The 22,907-nt window shown below is 39.9% G+C and overlaps 2 protein-coding genes across 4 annotated transcripts in view; one reads left to right on the forward strand and one right to left on the reverse strand.

Annotated features, from left to right (window-relative positions):
- RUNX2 (RUNX family transcription factor 2) overlaps positions 1 to 22,907 on the reverse strand; it is a gene marked incomplete at both ends in the record, with an annotated part of 209,389 nt that overhangs the window by 139,738 nt on the left and 46,744 nt on the right. The window lies entirely within an intron of this gene.
- The window catches only part of SUPT3H (SPT3 homolog, SAGA and STAGA complex component), a gene marked incomplete at its 3' end in the record, with an annotated part of 428,189 nt that continues 425,745 nt past the window's right edge, over positions 20,464 to 22,907 (forward strand). For all 3 annotated transcript variants that reach the window (XM_082664621.1, XM_082664620.1, XM_082664619.1), the window contains exon 1: positions 20,464 to 20,635. The remainder of the gene's footprint in view (positions 20,636 to 22,907) is intronic.

Consider the following 22,907-nt stretch of genomic DNA (forward strand, 5'->3'; position numbering starts at 1 on the left):
CAGATGACTAAGAAGCAGAGTGGTATTTCACCCGATGTCACACAACTAGTACATGGTAAAGCCATATGCAAACCCAGGCCACTGATTTGTAGCATCTGCCAATTTCTGTCGTGTAAATATTTCCATCACAATTGACCTTAAGCTACCAACATGATGTCACCAACACTGGGTTGGAAAGGGATATGCACAGTTGGCTCTAGCAAAATGATATGAGCCAGCTCTAGTGCAAAACTGAACAATGATTTATCAGTGCTTATTGTATACAAGAAGTACTATGCTAAAGCAAAACAATTGTTCAGGCTCCAATTCCTGCCCTTCTGGTAGTGACAGGATGAACGGAGAGACCATATTTACGTTAATGAAATGTCGAATAAAACATATATCTGTAACTTTATAAGAGGAATGAGAGTTCACATTTAATTGTCAAATAAATGTTGTAGTTCAGAAGTGGAAAAAAATAGCAGTGGGCTCTATGGACAAGTAAGGTTTTATGGAGAATTAATGTTATTAAATCATTGCAGAATTTGCGTGGGTGAAGAGGAAAGCACTCTAAACAGGGGTAAGAACATGAACAAAAAGCGCTATTTAAGTGAATTAATGTTTTTTGAAATCAGTTCAATTCATTAAATCAGACTACAAAAGGAAATTGTAGACCCTCTCTCAATGGAAATTTTTTTCAGTGACCTAGATCAGCTTCAACATTGATTTGCCAAGAGGCAGGGGGATGAACCGGATGACATTTTGAAATCTTTTCCAAGTTTTCTAATTCCTATAGCTGTAACTCTTTAGCCTTTCTGATCTTAAAATACGTTAATGAAGAGAGCATTTAAATCTAATCTTTCAAAATGCAATGTTCTGGTTCTGGAATGCTGAGAATCTTCCTCTGGCTAAAATACGAATTTCACATTCTTTTTTTTGGTTAAATTGTGAGTAATCAATCAAGTTCGTTTGTTATGTTGATACCTAGTGTGTAGCTGACAGATATCCTAAGAATTGGAAATTCTATTCAATTGCATGGATATTTTAAAGAATGAATTAATAAATGTCAATTGACAACAACGCTATCAAAAAGAATGAATGAGCGCTTATAGAGAGAGGAGCAGAAACCGGTTTCCACACAGGCTGCTTTTTTTTTGTTTTTTTTTTTTGCGGTACGCGGGCCTCTCACCGTTGTGGCCTCTCCCGTTGCGGAGCACAGGCTCCGGACGCGCAGGCTCAGCGGCCATGGCTCACGGGCCCAGCCGCTCCGCGGCATGTGGGATCTTCCCGGACCGGGGCACGAACCCGTGTCCCCTGCATCGGCAGGCGGACTCTCAACCACTGCGCCACCACTGAAACCCCACACAGGCTGTTTTTCTAAGCAGGGAGAAGGAGAAACACCACGGAAGGGAACAGAGGAGGTGGAGAGGCAGGGATTGAGGATGGAGACCTCTCAGAGTAAGAGACCACCTCAAGAAGGTGGGTCCTTTGCACTTGCATTTCTTTATGCGTGGAGCACTTTTCTCCAGGATATCTATATAGTTCACTCCCTCATCCTTTGTTTTTTTGTTTGTTTGTTTGTTTTTTTGGCCTTGCCAGGCAGCTTGCAGGATCTTCGTTCCCTGACAAGGGATTGAACCTGAGCCCTTGGCAGTGAAAGTACAGAGTCCTAACCTCTGGACCGCCAGGGAATTCCCTCCCTCATCCTTTAAATGTCACCTTCTCTGAGAGGCCTCCCTAGACTGTATATGTTAAACAGCAATTCTGGCCCCACCCCACATCTCACCAGTTGGCTCCCTTATGTCCCTTCCCCTGTGTTGTTTTTATCCCTGTCTCTAATAGTTCACCATTTGATATACCTGTTTATTTCCTTATAATCTGTCTTCCTTCTTCCGCCAACCCACACATGTATTAGAACGTCAGCTCCATGAGAGTGTCTCTGTTTTTGTTTACAGCTGAATCCACAGCATCTGTTACAGTGCCTTAAGACACACAATACGTACCCAATAAATACTCATGTGAATACAAGTAAATGAAGATGGGGTGATCAAATGAGCCAGAGATGTTCTGGTTCCTCAAATAGACTACACCTCTAACACTGGTCAGCTAGATTAAACACACCTCTATCGATTATAAGGAAAATCAAAATGATTAAGTATGGAAGAAGACAGCTTGAGCCCACTGCCAATCGCTGAAGATAAAACAAAAGAAATCCTTCAATCCTATTTTTGTGTTAATGCCACAGATAGTACAATGAACTTGGATCCTTACTCTAAGGTTGTTGTGATTATATCCTTGTAAGTATTTTATAATCCTAAGAAGAAAAATGTCCTGTGAGTGTGGGTTACTTTTTAAAATCACATAGTTCTGCCAAAATGTTTTGCAGACATTGTGGTAAAGGTACTTTAAGAAAACAATCTACGTTTCTGCCTTTCCAAAAGAACCTCTTAAATAGATACTTAAGTATTGATTTTTAGGTCCAAGATTTTTGAAACATGCTCTATATAACTGATTATTATCTTTTGGCATTTTATAAGAAGCTTTATAATTCCTAAAATATTCACTAAGAAATATAGAAAATATTAATATGTATTTAACTAACTTGGGTGAAACCATTTCAGGGCCCTTTGAAATCTTTTGTATTCTTCTTTTTAAATGTTGGTTTCAGATGACTTTCTCTGGGAAGACATCCTGATATAGACTGGTCTTTCATAATTCAGCTTGTGATATATAATTTCTGCAACTCCAAGATCTGTAAGAGGCCATCTGCAAAATTTGCCAGTTGCTGAGGGAACAATTATTTTTAAATTCCCGTTAATACAATCTTCAGCTAAGGAAGTAGGCAAGTTAGAAGAGGATGAGGGATGTTTACACTGTTTTCACTTTAACCAACACCTTGCATTACCTAATTTATTTCTCATAGCGTTTGAAAAGGTTGAATCGGACATTTTTTGATGCTGCAGAAATAACTGCTAGAACCCAAGGCACTAGGACCTAAAGCTAAAAAAGAGAAGTTGGGTATCCCCATTACCACTGTTTGGATTGACACGGATGCGTGAGATTTGTTTGTGCCAAGTGGGCACTGCAGACAGTAACAGTACTAGAACCATCTGGACAGTAGCTCAGGGAAGAGGACTGCCACTAGTCTTAGAAACGGGAAAGGAGAAGGAATGCCACTGGAAGAGGCTGAGTGGCCACATGAGGAAAATGTATTGGCTTTTGAATTCCTGTTGCTCGTTAGCCAGAAAGGCAGGGACCCCCAACAGTCAGTCACATAAACAGGTTCTGCCCTCTTTTCATTATCCAATAGTTCAATTACTAGTTCTAGTTTTTAAAAGCTCACATTATCCAATTTAATTCTTAGGGCAATTCTGTGAGGTAGGCATTAAAAAAAAATCATACCTCTTTTTCAGATTCGAAACTTGGAAATGCACTCAGAGAAGTTATACAGTAAGTCCAAGGTCACACAGTTAGTGAGAGAGCCAGGACTTAAACTTTTTTAGGCTTTGCCCTCATTTAATGTGTTCAGTATCTCTTTTGGGCAAGGCACCATTAAATGCATTAAAGATTATATAAATATCTAAGATGGTTCTTGCTCTTAAAGAATTCTTAAGGAATTGTTGAGGAGAAGATCTTAAGTAGCTGGGTGAAAAGACAATAAAAGTACGATTAGTGGGAGATAATGCAACAAAGAAAGCTGAACTGCTTTCCATTAGAAAGAAACAGAAATTTTGGCAGGGTTTCCCCACTATAGAGACAATCCAGAATTGGAGAGAGAGAGAGTGGGATGAATGGCTGAATGACTTGGCAAAGAGACAGAAGGGATTTTTTTGGTTTTGTTTTTTCCAATCTTTTATTACGAAAAAATTTTAAACAAACAGCAAAGTTGAAAGAAATTTTACAGCCAACACCCGTTTTCTTACCCACCTATATTCTACATTAATATTTTATTACATGTGTTTTATCACACACCTGTACATCTATCATCCCTCTATCTCTCCAGCAATTCATCTTTCTAAAAAAAAAAAAAAAAGGGATTTCAAAGTAAATCGTGGACATTAGTATAGCTGCAGGCATTTTAAAAACAGGGATGTATTGTATTCCATTTAAAGTTATCTGTGTCGCTGCACTGTAATTCTTCATGTCTCCTTACCTTCAGTAAAGCTCACTCTACACAAAGAGGCCTTGTAAGAATGGTATTTTTAAATAATAGAAGTCAAGGAAAGTGGCTGACTTCCAAGTGTAAGTAGATGTAGAATTTGAGATAAAAGAATATACAAGACAAAGGGGAGAAGCCAAATTTAGTCGCATCAGGAAGTCAGAACTAGAGGTGAACACAAAATTATCAGCTCCCTGTACTGTGGAGGAGTCTTAGGGAGAGCATCCGACTTTGCACAAGGCGGAATTAGGGATCTGAGGCTGTCTTACACAGATCCTTGAAAGGCCAAGCAAATACCAGTTGACAAGTAGATTACCACCTCTTTCTCAGTCACCACTAACTAGAACTAGAGGTGTTCCATCACTGGAGGCAACACCTGTGATTAGAAGGAAGGGGCAAGGCAGAGAGGAAAGAAAACCTTGACTTGAACCCCAAGACCCAGCCACTGCCCTGGGTCTCCCCTGTTTTCCCTACCCACCCCCTACACCTCCTAATTTTTCTTCCTTCCTTTCCTCCTTCCTTCCTTCCTCTCTCCCTGTCTCTCCTTGTCTCTCTCTCTCCTTCCCGCTCTACTTCTCTTACTCCTTCCTTTCTTTCTCTGTAGGGTGAAAGAAAGAGAGAAATAGGGGAAGATAGAAGAAAGAAAAAATTAGGAAGAAGAGAAAGAGAAAAAGAAAAGAAAAAAGGAAGTCACTTTGGAATCTGGGCCCTTCTCTCTGCCTCCGATCTGATCAGGCTCAATTTCTGCTCCTACTTTAGGACACTGATTATCACAGGTAAGACAAAGAGAGGAGGAAACAAACTACTCCTGGTGGGGGATGAGGTGATGAGCCAGTAGAAAAATGGGAGAGAAGAGGAGGAAAAACTTGTGTAAGAGAAATCACTAATTCTTCTAAGCATTATTCCTACCCACATAAACCCAAACTCAGTCCCAGAAAGTCAGTCTTACAGTCACAGGTACCTCAGTGACTTTTTATCCCTAATTAGCAATTTCTTTGCAGTTTGCTTTTGTAAACAAAACTTCAAACACCTCTTCTCAAGTCACATGAGAGTCACACAAACACTGGATTAAATACAAGCTCTTTATTTACTTGTTATGTGCCTGAAGAAAATTATATAACTGCCTTGAGTCTCAATTTCCTTGCACCTAAAATAGGGCCAATAATACCTCCTTTCCTAGGTGGTTGTGAGGATTAGAGATAAAAGGGCATTAAAGTACATGCCACATAGCAAGCCCTCAATAAAAGACAGCTGTTACTGTTACAAGGTGGTAAGCCCTAAATTGGAACTCTAGGTGACAAACTGGTGTTCAGGTTTGAGGAACTCTTTTGAGGGACTGCCTGATTTCAAAATAAAGAGTTAAGGTGAATTAGAAAAGAAAATGCTTTATATAAACCCGGGGAATGATGACAGACTGTGGTAAAGTAATATTTGCTAATATTTAAGGTTTAGTAATAAAGCTACCATATTGTATCTAGTTGCCAATCTCTTTGAAACTTTGCTGTTCACATGTCACCTTTTGAATATTGAGAGTGTTGTTATGTGTTTTGGTTTCAAAAGAAAGTATACACATATAAGTATATTTTAGGGGAAAACTGAGGGGGAAAAGCAGCTGAACTACCTCTCTGTTAATCAAACCTATAGCTGAAGTCTGGCTGTTCCGACTCTAACAACCAGTTACAGTAGTAACAGCTAATCTGTATTGAGCACTTATTTTGACCAGGCATTGTGCTAAGAGCTTTACGTGGGTAGCCTCATCTCCTTCTCACGACAACTCTATTCAGCAAGTAGAGTTAATAGGTGACGAGCCTGGGGACTGATATAAGAAACGAAGTCACTTTCCCAAGTGTACACAGAAAGTCGCAACGCCAGGCAATGTGACTCTATAGCTCGCACACTTAACTACTGCATTATACTGGCATGTGTCCAAGAGCCAAGGAGGCAGCGCAGTGGAACCCCTGACAAAGTTCCACGGAGAAAAATAACTTCACACGTTCTGAATTTTCAAACCGAAGTGTAAAGTATTTAATAACCATCCACTGAACCCACAGAGTGTTTTAGGCACAGTGCTGGGCTCAATGTTAGATGCAGGAAATACTAAGATGAGATAGATTCCTGCCTTTGAGGACTTCAGCAGGTCAATATTGATATTTTGTTGTTGTTCTTATTTAATGTTACAAGGTTAAAGATAATTAATTGTACTACAATTATATTTATGTATATTTGTAATTCCTGAATAAAAAAATCAAACTGAATCTAAATGGTGTATCTGTAATTCTTTAATTTGGGTTCCTTAGAATATTATGTAACTAGCAAAAGATTTGGATATACATTTCACTAGAGAAGGTATACAAATGGTCAATATGCCTTTCTTGGAATATTAACAAGTATCACAAATCTGGCACCATTAGTCATTGGGGAGATGCAAATTAAATCTACTATGAGATACAATTTCACACCTACTAGAATGCCCATAATCAGAAAGACAGTAACAAATGGTGGCAAGGATGTGGAGAAATCAGAACCCTCAAACATTGCTGGTAGGAAAATGTTAAATGGTGCAGCCACTTCGGAAAATAGTTTGACTATTTCTTAAAAAGTTAAACGTAAGAGTTACCATTAAACGCAGCAAGTCTTATCCTAGGTTTATCCCTATGAGTAGAATTGGGAAATGAAAATATACATCTACACAAAAAATTGTACTCAAATATGTATAAGTATTATTCATAGCATTATTTGTAACAGCCAAAAAATAGAAATGACCCAAATGGTCATCAACTGGTAGATGGATAAACAAAATACGGTACATCTATTCAATGATTTCTGTTATTCAGCAATAAAAAGGAATGAAATACTGATACATGTTACAAGATGGATGAACCCTGAAAACATTATGCTAAATGAAAGAAGCCAGACACCAATGGCCACATATTATACGATTCTATTTTTATGAAATGCCCAGAAAAAGCAAATCTGTAGAGACAGAAAATAAATTAGCTGTTGTCTAGGGCTGGGAATGAAAGCAAGGATTAACTGTAAATGCACGTAAAGGATTTTACTGGGGTGATGAAATGTTCTAAAATTGGATTATGGTGATAGTTGCACAACTTGGTAAGCTTACTTAAAACTATTGAATTATACAATAAACATAAGTGTATTTTATGATATGCAAATTATGCCTCAATAAAGCTTATTTTTAAATCCTAGACAAAATAAAATAAAACAAAAAAACAAACAAATTAAAAAAAAAAATCCTAAGCAAGTATGGAACTGAAAATCTCTGGTATTTTAGTTATTAATAGGAATTATTTTTGTTTTATATAATATTTATTTTAACAAATATATTCAATAATATATATAATAATTATATATTATTAAAATATATACATAATTACATAATAGATTACATAATAGAATAGAATATGGGGGTTTTCTGTACTAAAGCTTTATAATTGCCTGTCACTTGATCATGTATATTCAGGTTTAAACTCTATCTCAATTTTAAAGCAATTACTCAATTAAGAAATAATTTCATAAAGCAAATAATCTTTTTATAATTAATATAGTGGTTTAAAAATGTCTTGGATTAAATAGTGCATGACTTTTGAAATGTTTACTTTTACAGGCTATAGTATAAAGTAAAGAACCATAGTAATTGCCTCCTTTTTCATTGAATTTTTGCGACATTTCTTTCTTGTCCAAATGTTTTCTTATATAGTCTTAGTTTACCCTCCAGTAAGCCTATGATTTAGGAAGAATGGATATTACCCCCATTTTACAGTTGAGTAAATATGGGCTCAAGTGGGTTGGGTGACTCAGCGTCCAGGGGAGTTAACAATTATATCTGAGCAAAAAACAGTGTGTCCTTCAATGATTGGATACTAGAGTGACTTCTACTGATAGAAATTAGGATTCTAATATTCACAGATTATTTCTATATATGAAATTAGAGTGGACTTCCAGTCTCCGGTCCGACATATAAAGAGCTTGGAAGTTGTCGTTCTCCCATCCCCACAACAACAGAAAAAACCTGAACATATTGAAAATCAACCATTCTTCTTAGATCTATCAGAGAATTGAGGTTGCAGGGCAAACCACTGCCCCAAACACTGGAGAGACAGATGCCTTTGCTTGCCCTCAAGATAAACTATCTTATCAGAATCTAACTGACCTGAGGGAAAGGAAATACCTAATTCCAGCCCCCTCTAGCCTTACACCTGGAGGAAGAGAAATACCAAATTCCAAACCCCTCTAGCCTTCCTCTCCTACTTAATAGCAGGGAGTTGGGGAGGAAAAGATGAGCTCTCAGGAAGGTCACAGCCCAGGGACACAGGACTCACTGAAAACCTGAAAGGTAATCATAGGCTATGGAACACATCTCCTGTCCCATACTTCACCACCATGTCACTCAGATTCCTGTATAAAAACAAACAATTACAGCTAAAAGAACTGCAAGCCTCAGACCCTACTACAGAAGGACTCTCTCAGGGAGACAAAAATAAGGACATTAGAGGAATTTTAGCCTCTGACACTATGGCTGCAGCAACAGTAAACACAACCTAACTCCTAGCCAGATAAACACAAGACTTCACACTGAATGCCCTCACTTACTTTTACCCAATACATCATGTCCGGCTTTCAACAAAAAATTCCAAGGAGTGCTAAAAGGCTAAAAACTCAATCTGAAGAGGCAAAGCAAGGATCAGAACCAGACTAACATATGGCAGAGTTTCGGGAATTATCAGACTGGGAATTTAAAATAACTATGATTAATACGTAAAGGGCTCTAATGGAAAACGTGGACTAAAATGCAAGAGCAGATGGATAATGTAAGCAGCAAGATGGAAATGCTAAGAAAGAATCAAAAAGAAATGCTAGAGGACTTCCCTGGTGGCGCAGTGGTTAAGAATCCGCCTGCCAATGCAGGGGACACGGGTTCAAGCCCTGGTCTGGGAAGATCCCACACGCCGTGGAGCAACTAAGCCTGTGCACAACTACCGAGCCTGTGCTCTAGAGCCCACAAGCCACAGCTGCTGAGCCCGTGTGCCACATCTACTGAAGCCCACGTGCCTAGAGCCCGTGAGAGAAGCCACCACAGTGAGAAGCCCGCGCGCTGCAACAAAGAGTAGCCCCTGCTTGCCACAACCGGAGAAAAGCCCACGTGCAGCAACGAAGACCCAACGCAGCCAAAAAAAAAAAAAAAAAAAAAAAAATGCTAGAGATTAAAAAAACACTGTAATCAAAATGAAAAATGCCTTTAATGGGCTCATCAGCAGAAATGATACAGACAAAGAAAGATTTCAGTAAGCTTGAAAATATGTCAATAGAAACTTCCAAAAACAAAAAACAAAAAGAAAAAAAGAGGGAAAAAATCAGGACAGAGTACCCAAGAACTGTGGGACAATGAGAAAAGGTGTAACATAACTGTAATGGGAATACCAGAAAAAGAGGGAAGAGACAAAAGAAATATTTGAATAATGACTGAGCATTTTCCAAAATTAATGACAACACCAATCCACAGACTGGGAATCCCAGAGGACACCAAGAAGAAGAAATACCAAAAAAAATCGACACCTAGGCATGTGGTATTCAAACTGCAGAAAATGAAAGGGAACTTGGAGCATGGATCCAAAGTTTAAAAGGTTTTTTGTTTTGTTTTTTCCAATTAACATGACAACTAGGGCTTCCCTGGTGGTGCAGTGGTTAAGAATCCGCCTGACAATTCAAGGGACACAGGTTCGAGCCCTGGCCCGGGAAGATCCCACATGCCACGGAGCAACTAAGCCTGTGCGCCACAACTACTGAGCCTGAGCTCTAGAGCCCACGAGCCACAACTACTGAGCCCATGTGCCACAACTACTGAAGCCCATGTGCCTAGAGTCCGTGCTCCACAACAAGAGAAGTCACTGCAATGAGAAGCCCGCACACCACAACGAAGAGTGGCCCCCACTTGCCACAACTAGAGAAAGCCCGCGCACAGCAACGAAGACCCAATGCAGCCAAAAATAAATAAATAAATTAATTTATTTAAAAAAAATGACAACTACTTGGTCTCCCTTCTTTTTCTTTTTTTCCCCCTTCTTTTTCTTCTGAATTCCCCCCACCACCTAAAGTCTCCTGTCTGGGGAATATGGTAGAATTTTGTTACAGGGGCTGTATAACTTAATTATTTCCCTCTTTAATAAGGAAATTATTTAAATATAAAGAACAAAAAATAGAATGTTCTATTAGCTTTGTCTCTCCAAATGAACTGCAGATTTCTCGAAGGCAGGGATTATATACTGCATAATTCTGAATCCCTTAGAGAGTGTAGTGCCATCTATAGTGTTGAAGCAAATGACATCCTGTTGTTTTAACTGGTTGGAAGACACTGTAAAAGCCTAACTACACTGGGACCTGCAGGTTGGGACTGGAGCCTGGTGAAGAGGAAAGCCATTAATCAAGTGAATTAAATAGTTTTGAAGTATTCTTTAAATATTTAAAAAGTAAAACTCATTCTCTCTATGGTCCCATAGTACGTTGTGCCTTTATAAGACCTGCAATGACTTGTTTACAAGTCCATTTAGCCTCTTAGAGTGTAAGCTCCTCTAGGATGGGGTCACATTTTTTTCCTCTTTTAATTGTGAGAGGCACTTAATTCACGTTTGGTAAATAAAAAGTTGAGAGATTACTGATGAGAGGAAAGAGAGTCTAAAGCCATTCTATAGTCATAAAGCTATGCATTTAAAAGAAGTACCTAAATGTTATATTTCAGAGGAATTTTTGTGTGTGTGTGTGTGGCCTCTCCCGTTGTGGAGCACAGGCTCTGGACGCACAGGCTCAGCGGCCATGGCTCACGGGCCCAGCCGCTCCGCGGCATGTGGGATCTTCCCGGACCGGGGCACGAACCCGTGTCCCCTGCATCGGCAGGCGGACTCTCAAACAATGCGCCACCAGGGAAGCCCTCAGAGGAATTTTAAAGGAGTTTTTCCCAGAGATGCGATGTGACCCCTTTGCCCCCCAAAGTCAGTCTTCTTAGGGAGCCTGGATTCCACTCGGCCCCTCTTCTTCTACCCAATGACTTTCATATCTCTGTTTCTATTGGCTCCTTCTCTCTTTTTTCCTGATCTAACATCCTTTTCATGGGGGTGGGGGGAGAACTCAACAACAAAAGAACCAAACCTCTTTGCATTTGCACCATTACCCTTTCCACCTCCCATCTTGCTTCCTTCCTTTCTTTAATGGCTAAACCTCTCAAATGCACGATCTTCAAGACATTCACATTTCCAACCCCACCACAGCATCAAGACTAGTTATGTTAAGGTTAAAGGATTTCTAACTGAACTCAGAAGTCATTTCTCAGTTTCTCATCCACTTTAAGTTCCCTGTGCTTCAAAATACTTTCATAAAGTAAATGATCCTTTTATGAAGTGAATAATCACATGCTCGTTTATCTGTTTCCTGGAGTTCAGAAAGGAAGGCAGGTTTCCAGGTTGGGGTGTTGCCAAGGAGGGCTGTCTTAGTCGCTCCCAGTGGAGCTGGCCTTTGGGGTTTGGCTCCCTAGCGCTCACCAGGCAATATTATCCCTGTTTCAGAGCTGACTCACCCTGACACATAAGAGACCCAGCATAAAAACCGAAATGCTGAGTTATTGATTGGTAATGAGGAAATATAACTGTTGGGTGGAATGAACCATCCTATCAGCCTGGTCATCCTACTTCTTGGAAAGCTTCATGGAAGCCAAAATAGCTAAAGATTGCTGGTCACAACAGAATCAGGATAAGAAGAGTTAGCTACCTAATTTGAATTCTTGAATATTAGGACTCTGATAGCCTGACTCATTTATCATTTCCCACTCGTCTCCACCATACAGGAATGTGTTATGCCAATTTGTTCTAATTCTGCTTTTTCTGTGCTTTGTAACTAACCTCTCTTCTTATTTACATACTATTTTAATCAGGTTATAATTAAGGCTTGTTTTGTTGATCTATATCCCTTACTGCGATCCATTTCTTGTTTATTGTACAAATTGACTTTCAGAGGTTGGTCTTATTGCTAATTAGAAAAATGTCTCACTGTCATCTGCACCTATAGATTGTAAATATGGATTTCCACATATTATGTCATATTTCTTAAAGCAAGGTACACCAGGATAAATCAGCCTGATCACCCACCTGCCTACTGGCTGTAAGATACGTCTTTAAGATTCTTCTAGATTGTGACTGTTGGCTTTTCCATTGTTTAAGGTATTCAAAAGAACATCTCCCCAGATCCTGAAAGCAGTCCTAAGTTAGGTTCCAAATATTTGAGCAAAGGCAACATTGTTGGAACAATGGTAGTAGAAACTGACTATATTTTTGGTATGTAGTATAAAAATCACAGTCACAAACGTGTCCAATTATTGAAAATATTGAACTAAGAATGACTGGCTAACTTCAAGTTTCATTAACATTTACTATTCGTTCACTTCTTTTGTAATCTATTAGCTTTTTTTTTTTTTTTTGCAAGATAAGCAGTTACAAGGGCCAAAGTTTTAAGAAAAATTTATGGGAGAATAACTTAAAATTGAGAAAATTCAATTCATAAACTTTCTCCCCATGAATTGAGAAGTGATCACTATTATTAATTAGAATGGAATGATACTAATGCAGGAGGATAATTTGAGAACTGCTACTATATGGTGAGTTATTGAATACTTTTGATGGAGTAAATAACAATTTTATTATTTCTATTATAAATGTAGAAATCGGATCGGGCCTGCCGAAGCAGGGGACATGGGTTCGTGCCCCGGTCCAGGAAGATCCCACATGCCGCGGAGCGGCTGGGCCCATGAGCCATGGCCCGCTGAGCCTGCGCGTCCAGAGCCTGTGCTCCGCAACAGGACAGGCCACAACAGTGAGAGGCCCGCGTACCACAAAAAAAAAAAAAAAAAAAAAAAAAATGTTTTACAGTATTTGCTTGGTAGAACTTAGAAGAAAGGATTCTCTTGGTTCTGATTTTTAATCTTATATGACATCCATTTCCAGAGAGAAACCAGCAGAGTTTTTAAAATCCTTAACAATATTGTTCTGAATAAATATGTTTTACTATGATATGAAAAATGTTACTAAAAAATAACTAGAATATGGTCGCGTAGCCTAGTTTGTGCTTTATTATTTGCTTGCTAGTTGGGGGAAGTCACAAGTTCTGCAGAAGTTATTTTCAAACATTAGGGAAACACAAAATCCTTTGGAGGGCTTGTGAAAGCAGATTGTTGAGCTCTATCTCAGAGTTCCTGATTCTGTAGGTGTAGGGTGGGGCCCAAATTTGTATTTCCAACAAGATGTACCAGATTTTAGGACCACTGCTCTATATACCCTGGGCTATTTCCATTTAACAAGCTCCTGTTTATCTTTCTCCCATTCCTCACAGTGGTTTAAACAAACTTTAGCACCTCACACCCATTTTACTCTATCATCCCCACTTTGGCAGCATCCCTACTTTCCGACATTTCAGGGAGAAATTGGGGTCATTGGGTATGAACTGCCTCAAGTTCTTATTCTTTTCTTCCAGTTAGTCCTTTTCCATTTTAAGGTTCATCCCACTTCCTGGACTCTTGATCAAAAACCTTCCCATTTCTTCCAGGATCTAATTCCATCTTTATGTCCTGAAGATTTTGCCATTGGCCCTCCTTTATATCAAGTGTTCAACCTCTTTGCCAGCTTCTTCTCCAAAGCTCGTGGAAAGCTCAAGGCCATAATCTTAAAAAATCTATCCTGTGACCTTGAATATTTCTCTAGATATTCTCTTTCTTCTTCACAGACCAAGTTCTTGGAAAGAATAACACACTTGATTTCTCAACTTCCTTATCTACTCTTCCTTTTTCAAGTTACTACAACCAAGTTTCTAATCCTACCACTTTATGCTGCTTTGGAAAAGGTCACTTTGAACTGGCTAAATCCAATTAACTCTGGTTCTTATTTTAGTACCTCTAATTTCTCTTTGAAACTCCTTGCTCTCCTGGTTTCCATGACAACACTGCTTCCTCAGTGTCCTTCATAGGCTCTTCCTCTCCCTCTCCCACTGAACGTGGGCATCTAGAATTCCATCTTTGACTCACTTCTCTTTGTTCTGTGCATGCTCTCTTGGCCATTTCATTGTCTCTCTTGGCTTCAGTTGTGCCCACAGATCCTCATGAGAATGTTTTCTGGCCAAAGCTGGAAACAGGGCTAAATGCTACATCCAAGTGACGTGTGTGGAAGGCTGTACGCTACTGGTTCCCAAACCTAAATGTCCATCTACTCTCTTGAACTCCAAACTTTATTCTGGCTTCTATCACCACCATTCTGTCTGGATAGTCCAGTTGGCTACTGGTTTATAGCCACCTGCAATTTCGTTATGGTCAACTTAAACTTACCAAGACTAACTTGCCTCTCAGTAAGTTGAGAAAACTTGGAATCATCCTGTTTCCTCTTTGCCTTACGTCCATCCTGATATACCAGTTAGTTACTGGTCCTATAAATTCCACTCCCTTAGTATTTCTTCCCTCTGTCATCTTTTATCATTTCCTAGTCCACTGACGTAGCTCAAGCCCGTATCAGCCCTTTCCTGAATTGTTAACTTCTTCCAGTTTTTCACCCTTCCAATATTTCTTGCACATTACTGCCAACTTACTAACAGGCAAATTTAATCATGTCCTTAAAAAAACATATTTCCAAGTTTCCCCATTTTTTATTAGATAAAGTCCAAATTCCATAAAGTAATACACAAGACTTTCTATGATCTGGCCCTTCCCAAGTTTCTGGCTTCCTTTCTTACACCCTGTGATCCCATCATACTGGACAACTTGCAACTCCCTCTAACACACTGTGGCTTTGCTCATGTTACTCCCTCTGCCTAAATAATCCTTCCTCATTTTGTTCCACTATTACTTTTCAAGACTGAGTTTTTGAGTCATTGTCTCAATAGTAATAATACTAATAAAAAACAAGATGCATTCAGTGCATGTTATGTACCAGACACCTTACATACATTCTCACTTTACACGCAATCCTCACAACAAAACTCTGAAGTTTATAACAGCCTTGTCATAAATTATGCTAATAAGTGGCATGAAAGCCCATATTTTTTGGGTTAATGAAGTTGTCTTAAGTATATTCTGGAAAGAGAAAATATACCTTATGCTGCATCTATGAAATACTAAAAATAAAGTAACTTGGTCAAAATTTTTGGTATAAATCCCTGATCACTAGCAATTGATCTGAGCATTCCTTAGTCGATACAGGTTTATTGCATCCAACTTCAGAGTATGAACTAGGAATAGCAGGCTGCATTAGCTATACTGTGGTTTATTTCACTTATGGTACTGATTCATTTTGGGCCCTGTTTCCATGTATCACAGAAAAATAAATGTATATGCATAATATAAAATGGAGGCCGTTATTCAAATAATTCACTGAATTAGATCCAGTTTTACATCTAAATTTTTCAATGAAAGTACTTTGGGGAATTGAATGTTTCTGTATATTTGTCTCAACTGAATTCTCGACTTTATTTTCAGGTATTGATAGACCACCTGCCAAAAAAAAAAACAACCCTAAAACAGTTATTCTTTTCTTTTCTTTCTTTTTTCTTTTTAAACAAGGGAATGTTTAGCTTTCCTCACCTCTTCTTAAAGCAAAAATAAAATATTCCTTGACCTATGTTAGGTCTAGATGGACCTCTATTATGTGAGCAGGATTAGAAATTAAATTATTATTAAAAGAGTTACAAATACAAACTTTCCTTCATTTCCGTAAGAACTTACTTATGATGGCAAAAACATTAAAGATAATACAAACACTGTACTTAATTACTTATTTATGCCTAAAACTGGATTCTTGATCTCTTACACTTGGATTTTTTTTTTTTTTTTTTGGCCGCGGCCACATAGCATACGGGATCTTAGTTCCCTGACTAGGGATGGAACCTGCGGTCCTTGCATTGGAAGTGCAGAGTCTTAACCACTGGACTGCCAGGGAAGTCTCTGGATTCTTGATCTCTTATACCCACCCAACATACTCCATCCCCAGTCCTTTCCATCTCAGTTCATGGCAAATTCATTTTTCCACTTAGAACCCTTGAGAGTCATCCTTGATTCCTCTCATTCTCTAGAATCCCAAATCCAATCTGTCAGTAAATCACAATGAGTTTCAAACTATATCCAGAATCCATCCACGTCTCATGGAATCTCCTGTAACAACCCTAATACAAGCTACCGTCATCTCTTGCCTGGTTACTCTCTGTGCCTCTACAGACTATTTCCAGCCCAGCAGCCAGAGTAATCATTTTAAACCCTTAACCACATCATGTCAATTCTCTGCTAACAGCCTCCTAGTCCCAGGCACACAGACCTTCCACCATCTGGTCTCTTAGTTCTTCCGTGACCTCTTCTATCTTCTTTCTGGGTCACTATTCTTCAGCTAAAATGGCCTCTTGGTCACTCCTGCAACTTACCAGCCCCGTTCCCACTACAGGGCCTTGGCACGGGTTGTTCTCATTGTCTGGAAGGCTCTTTCTTTAGATATCTACAACTACCTTCTTCCTCAAGTCATTATTCAAATGCCACTTCCTCAGTGAGCCCTACCCTGCTTGCCCATTACAAATATCACAGTTCTCCTATTCCTCCTGCTTGTTCTCATGCCATAATCCCTTCCCTGTTGTATAAAATTTTCCCCCTCTCACACTCATAGCCTTTTAACATATTACACAATTCGGATATTTATTTTATTGTGCAACTCCTCCTTCTAGAATGTGAGTTTGATGATGGCATGGAGTTTTGTTTTGTTCACTGCTATATCTGCAGCTCCTAGAATAGTGTCAGGCACATGGTAGGCCCATCATAATAATTGTCGAATGAATGAAATAATTAGCACCTATCACTAACACTCAGCAAATAGACCTTATTTTCAAGGGGAGAAATGTAAAAGTTGTTCGTTTCTAGTACAAGAGGTATTATATATTGGATTCTATAGGAAAGGGAGCAACTAAGTTTCCATATGTCTAGAGAGTTCAGGGGCCCCATGAAACCCTGATATTCTATGATTCCCTTCCCATCTAAGTCTAAAAAATGATCATTTTCTAGCAGCCAAGCACTAATTTTAAAAGATCCTGGAGTGTTAAACCTGCAATGAGAGATTCCTAAGAGGATGGTTCATGATTATAGCTGCTCAGTGCTGCAATTCTTAGCATTTCTTCTCTCACCACTGTGTTGCTCTTCCTACTTCAAAACATATGAATATAATTGGAAGGTATGGGAAGCCAATTTGATTACACTCTGAACAGTTATGTGATACACCCTCCCTCCAGTGTGTCAATAAATTTGATTAATATATATCTTTTCATGTTGGGCTTTCTTTTGAAATACATAACATCAGTTGATCCAAGTTGGCCTAAAGCAAGAGTCCTGCATAGTCACATAATTTTTGGTAGCATAAATATAAATGCTGAAATTATTCTGTACACCTTTAAGATTCATCTTTTGGTTATTCCTACTTTAAAGGAGCATAGAGTTTTAGGGTTACAGGTTTTACTTCATTTGGTTTGATGACCTCATTTTACAGATATGAGAACTTGAGGATCCATGATATAAAATGACTTGCCCAGGTACCACAGAGCTGAATAATTGTTTTGGTCAGAACTCCTCGTTCTAAAGATAAAACAAGATACCCCGAGATTGCAATTGAAAAAGAGTTCTTACTATTAGGAAATTAACTGAATATAGCAACAATTTCAATATGCAATTCTAAACAATATTCATTCTACCTGGTTTATTTCCATGGTGACTATTTAAACATTAGAATAGCAAATGTAGCAAAGGGTGAAATAATTGATAAATAGGAAAAGAAAAAGCCTGCACAAGCATCCTAATACATGACAGTCATGGGTCACAAAAGAGTAAGAATTTGCAGGTCACCTGGAGTAAACTGTCTGCATGGCGTCCACAGGAGAAGAAACCACTTTATCACAGAGATGGCGCCATACTAGGCATGGCTTCTGCTATTATTTGGAGGATTAAGCCTTCTTTCATTATCTAATCTAGTCATCCTCTAAGATGCCAAGAGGCATTTTTGCTTAGATATGTACCCTTTCTGTTTTCATTAGTCAGTCTATATGAAGGTTATTATACCAGAGGAATGTAAAAATCTACAGTAACAATGCTTCGTTTTCCTTTAATGGCTTTGTTCAAGGGATGAAGACATTTTTGTGGTGTGATGAATTCACTTGGTCTCCTGATGTGTTTTTTCCACATGCCTTGGAAATCACGTGTTTTTCTGAGAGGTGGTAGTCATCAATGTCTTAATTTCAGCACCACTGCTTTAGCTTTGTTACAATGAAGATATCTTAGTAGCATTGATAATTTAGGATCTTTGATATTAATCGAATGGAGAATATTTTTGACCCACTGTGGGCAGGAGTGCTCTCAAACTACAAACAAAATTATGACTAAATCAAATTTTTAAAATAGATTTTAACAGATTCCAGGAGGTAGGAACACTAAGATAACTCATGGGACTGCAAAGCTAAGATCTCCGCCAACAGCAAGTCACAATTTCCTAAGAGTGAAATTTTGAGCTCCCTCTACCAGGGCCTGTTTAACTCGGTTTCCCTTCTCCATGGCACACTTTGATTAACTCCTGCTGTGTGTGATTATATGTAGGTTAGACACCAGTGGCTTGAGAGTAAGGTCTGGGTTCTGTCCCGAAAAACTAGGTCAAATCTGGCCTCCATGTGATGCAGGTAAAAGTCCCATGAAAATATCAGTACGGCAACACTGACTGAACACAATTTTACTTGAAAGGATCTCCTTCCAGTTATATTTCCTTAGACGTACTATTAATATTTTTCTTAATTTTCTTCTATTTTCTTGCTAATGTACTTGAAAGGGCTTTTCAACTATTGTATAAACCAGTCTTCCTTCATAAGAAATTATGACGATTCTCTGTTACTTTCTTCCCCTATACACTTTGCCCATCAGTGGATTGAGCCCTGATTTACACATTATGGTGAGCTTTTACAGCCTAAACAAATTTATTCTTTTGGAACTTTATTTGGCAAGTATTTAAGTGTTGGGGAGATTAAAGGAGAGCTAAAAGCAAAATTAACAAGAGACTCAACTACAATCCACAGACGAAATAACCAAATAAGTTGCTATTTTAAACAATGTAAGCGAATAGGAAGGGATTATTTCAGAACACAAATATTCATAGAGGCAAGAAAATAACTGAAGTAATAATGCTTAAAAAAGACTTGATGAGGGTTAGTAGTTGAATCTCTGAAATATAATATTTGACGTCATAGGCATGGACTTAAGCGGGTAATAGTTTTCTTTCCTGAGCAGCTGAAAAGAATGTTAAAAATATAAATAACAAGACCACGTAAAATAATGAAAGCAACTGAAATCACTGTCTTATGATTGTATTATTTAAAGAAATACATCTGTATCAATCAATTCTGAGAGGACAGGATGTACAGCTCAAAAGTGGGAGTGCAAGATTTTAAAATAAGGAGAAGCAGGCTAAAATTCTAAGGAAAAATAAATATAGAGTCATCCATTCAGAAGCCTTGAAATAGCAAATAGTTTTCAATAAAAACGTGGTCATTAAATGCTTGAGCTTGGTAAAATGAATAGGAGGGAAAAATTCGCTGCAGACTATCATCTCCCACTGCCTCTGGAATGACTTTGCGCAGGGGAAGGATGGGGAGAGGTGATGTGCGAGGGCCGGCGTAAGAGGGGGTGTTTCACGGTCCCAGAAAGGGTCGCATATCCATACCCCTGCACCGCGGTCCTTTAGGGGAGGAGGGCCTTTCTGATGTCTCCGTTTCCCTGCATCGTCCGGGTAAGATCCCGGTTCACCCCTACTGCGGACAAGGTTTACAGAGGTCAATCTCTGCCCTGAAGCTGAAAACAAACTTCCAGCCTCGGTCACTAAATCCCTCGAAAACCCTAGTCCTCTCAGCTCATTCTTAAAGAGTCCAAGAATGGCCTTCAACACACTCCGATTCTCAGCTCATCCCCACTCATCTCACAGCAGCCCCCGCTCTAAGGGCCGCCGCGTGGCTCAGGGTCGTCCGCCCCCGGCTCCGCGCAGCCCTCACCGCCCGCACCGCCCGCACCAACGCCGCAAAGAAAGCGGCGACGGGCGCGCTCCGCGACGCCCCGCCCCCAGCGAGCGTGGCGGAAGTGGCTGCCTAGAGAAAAGAGGCCGCGCGCCACCTGGCCGAGCGCGCATGCGCCAGCGTCCGCGTCGGGAGTGGCGGGGGTGTTTGTAGCCCTCCCTCCTCCACCTCCGCCACCCCCGCCCCACAGAGAATCGGGCTCACGCCATCTTGCCCCCCCGTCCGCGCCCAGCCACCCTTTCCCTTTAGACTCTCTCAGCCCCCTACCCCGCCCCTTTCCAAGCGTGTCCCGGGCCGCCGCCGCAGAAACCGCACCATCTCTATCCCCACATTCTCCACGCGGGACGCGCAGCCGGGTCTACAAGTGTTCTTAGAACAGAGGTTGTAGGGGGACCGGGGGAGGCGCGGGGGCGGGCGGGGGAGAGGGCTGGGGGCCGGGAGAGGCGCCGAGCCCTGCGTGTCTGGGCCCCGCCCCCCTGCCCCCGGGAGCTGCCGTCGGGGGTCCCGGTCGTTAGCGCGGGAGGCTGAGGGACACACAGAAGCAGCGTCTCCGGAGGCGCTGGCCCCGCGAGTCGGCCGGGTTCTCCCGCGGCGTGTGGAGTTGGCCTTGACTCCTCCCCGTAGGCGGGTGGGCGTGGGGCCAGGGGAGCTGGGCGGGCGAGCGGGAGCGGGCGTCGCTGGGTGTGTTCAGAAGCACCTTCCGCGTGTCATCTAGGTCGTGTTTTGGGGGGAAGAATTCTTAAACAAGGAAATTGTAGCTTTATGGGCGAGGTGGAAGAAGAGTTAGGTAGCGTTAGTAGAAGTGTAGCGTCCAGGAAAAGGAAAAGATCGACTCCCTTCTCTCTGGGGTGAGCCCACATCTGTGACCCCTGGGGAAATTATTTAGCGTGTCTTTGGCTGGGTGTTCTGGTCTGTAAAATGGGGATAGTAATAACCTAGATCAGAATTGTGAAGATTAAATGAGGTAATACAGGTTAATGCTTATAACAAGCTCCAGGCACTGATCAATTAGCTGTCAATTACCTGTCATTTTTATCTCCCTGTTTAAGGAATTCAGAATGACTGTGACCTGGCTTTCTAAGTGGAAAAATCAAGAAACTGGTGTGGATTTTTATAGGGGCAGTGGAATGTAATATCTGACACTCATAGGCGATCCTGGAAATGTGTTGTTAACGTACACGTGGATAAATGAGCTTAACTCGGTGAGGCTTTAGAAACTTTAAACTTCGTTCCAGAGAAATGAGGATGTATTTATCTAGGAGGAGAGGACGTAGGGTTTTACTATATGTGAGGACAGAACTTTGGAAACAGAATTAAATTACCTCTGTAAAGATTTACTTGAAAACCAAATTGAGGATGGAACTTACGGAATTTCTGGTGGATGTTTTCGAGAGGCTGGATTTCACTGAATGTTATGAATAATTTCCTGATAGTTACTACTTTGCAAAAATAAAGTGCACTTCATTGTGTTATTGCAAGTTTCTTATCTCTGGGAATATTCAAGAAAAGATCTAGAGCAGCCTAGGTCTAGAGCAGCCCTGTCCAATGGGACTTTCTATCTTTGTGGAAATATTCTGTAATCTGTGCTGTCCTAATATGGTATCCACTAGACACAAGTGGCTCTTGAGCCTTGAAGTGTGGCTAGTAGTGCACTGAGGTATTTAATTTTATTTTAATTAACTTAAATATAAATAGCCGCATGTGGCTAGTGGCTGCCTTATTGGACAGCATAGGTCTAGAATCTAGCCTTTGAGACCTTTTCCAGTTCTTGATTTTGTTGAGTTTTAAGTTAGAGAAGCCAACTCTTAGAACATTTGTTGCTTTAGGGAATTATAATTATATTCAAATAATGCCTTTCATTCACATACTGTAGTTCAAAGCTTGGGTCTGTTAATACTTACTTACAGCTTGAAAATTAAAGCAAAGCATTCTTTTGACTCCTAGGTTGTACGGCTAACGGCAGATTTGTTTGGAGAGTCATAATAATACTAAGTGGAGTTTCCTTTAATCATTGTACTGTTTCGTGACTGTGGGTTTCCACTATCTTTTATCACTTTAGTCAGTTTTCAGTGAAAACCTTTCAACTCTTTTACTCCTGAGTTTTTTCAGTTTGAAAGATGGTGCTTTTTCCTTAACTTTTTGTATAAAAAACAATTTGATAAATTATAGAAAACTGAGCGTTGGGCCATTTCAGAAGTAGTTTTGTGGTTATTGGTATTCAAAACTTTTGAAGAGATAAGTCTGAAATTTGGCGATATTTTGCAAGATTGCTTTCTTTGAAATACATAGAGTGGTTTTTTTCAAGCAAATGTTTATAAAGTTAAGTTTGAAAGAAAAACTAGAAAAAAAAAAAACCCCTTTGTTTATAGATAACACACCCTTAACTCTGGCCTGATGTTTGTGAAGTGGTACCCTTGGTCTCAAGGCTGATGATAACCCTTGGATCTGGAACAAAAACTTACAGCTCACGAATTAAGCATATACAAAGAGCAACCCATAACACACAAATCACAATGGGTTGCTCTTACGTATACCTTGCTTTTTCTGGGGCAGTCATGGTTTAGAGTCTGTTTGTCTCAGGATAATTCTTAATAGAACTTCCATTTTCAAAAATGTTCCAGTTGGGTCTACTTAATAATATGGTCACCCTCCT

The sequence above is a fragment of the Grampus griseus genome (genome assembly GCF_964374135.1).
Source record: "Grampus griseus genome assembly, chromosome: 10".
Taxonomy (NCBI): domain Eukaryota; kingdom Metazoa; phylum Chordata; class Mammalia; order Artiodactyla; family Delphinidae; genus Grampus; species Grampus griseus.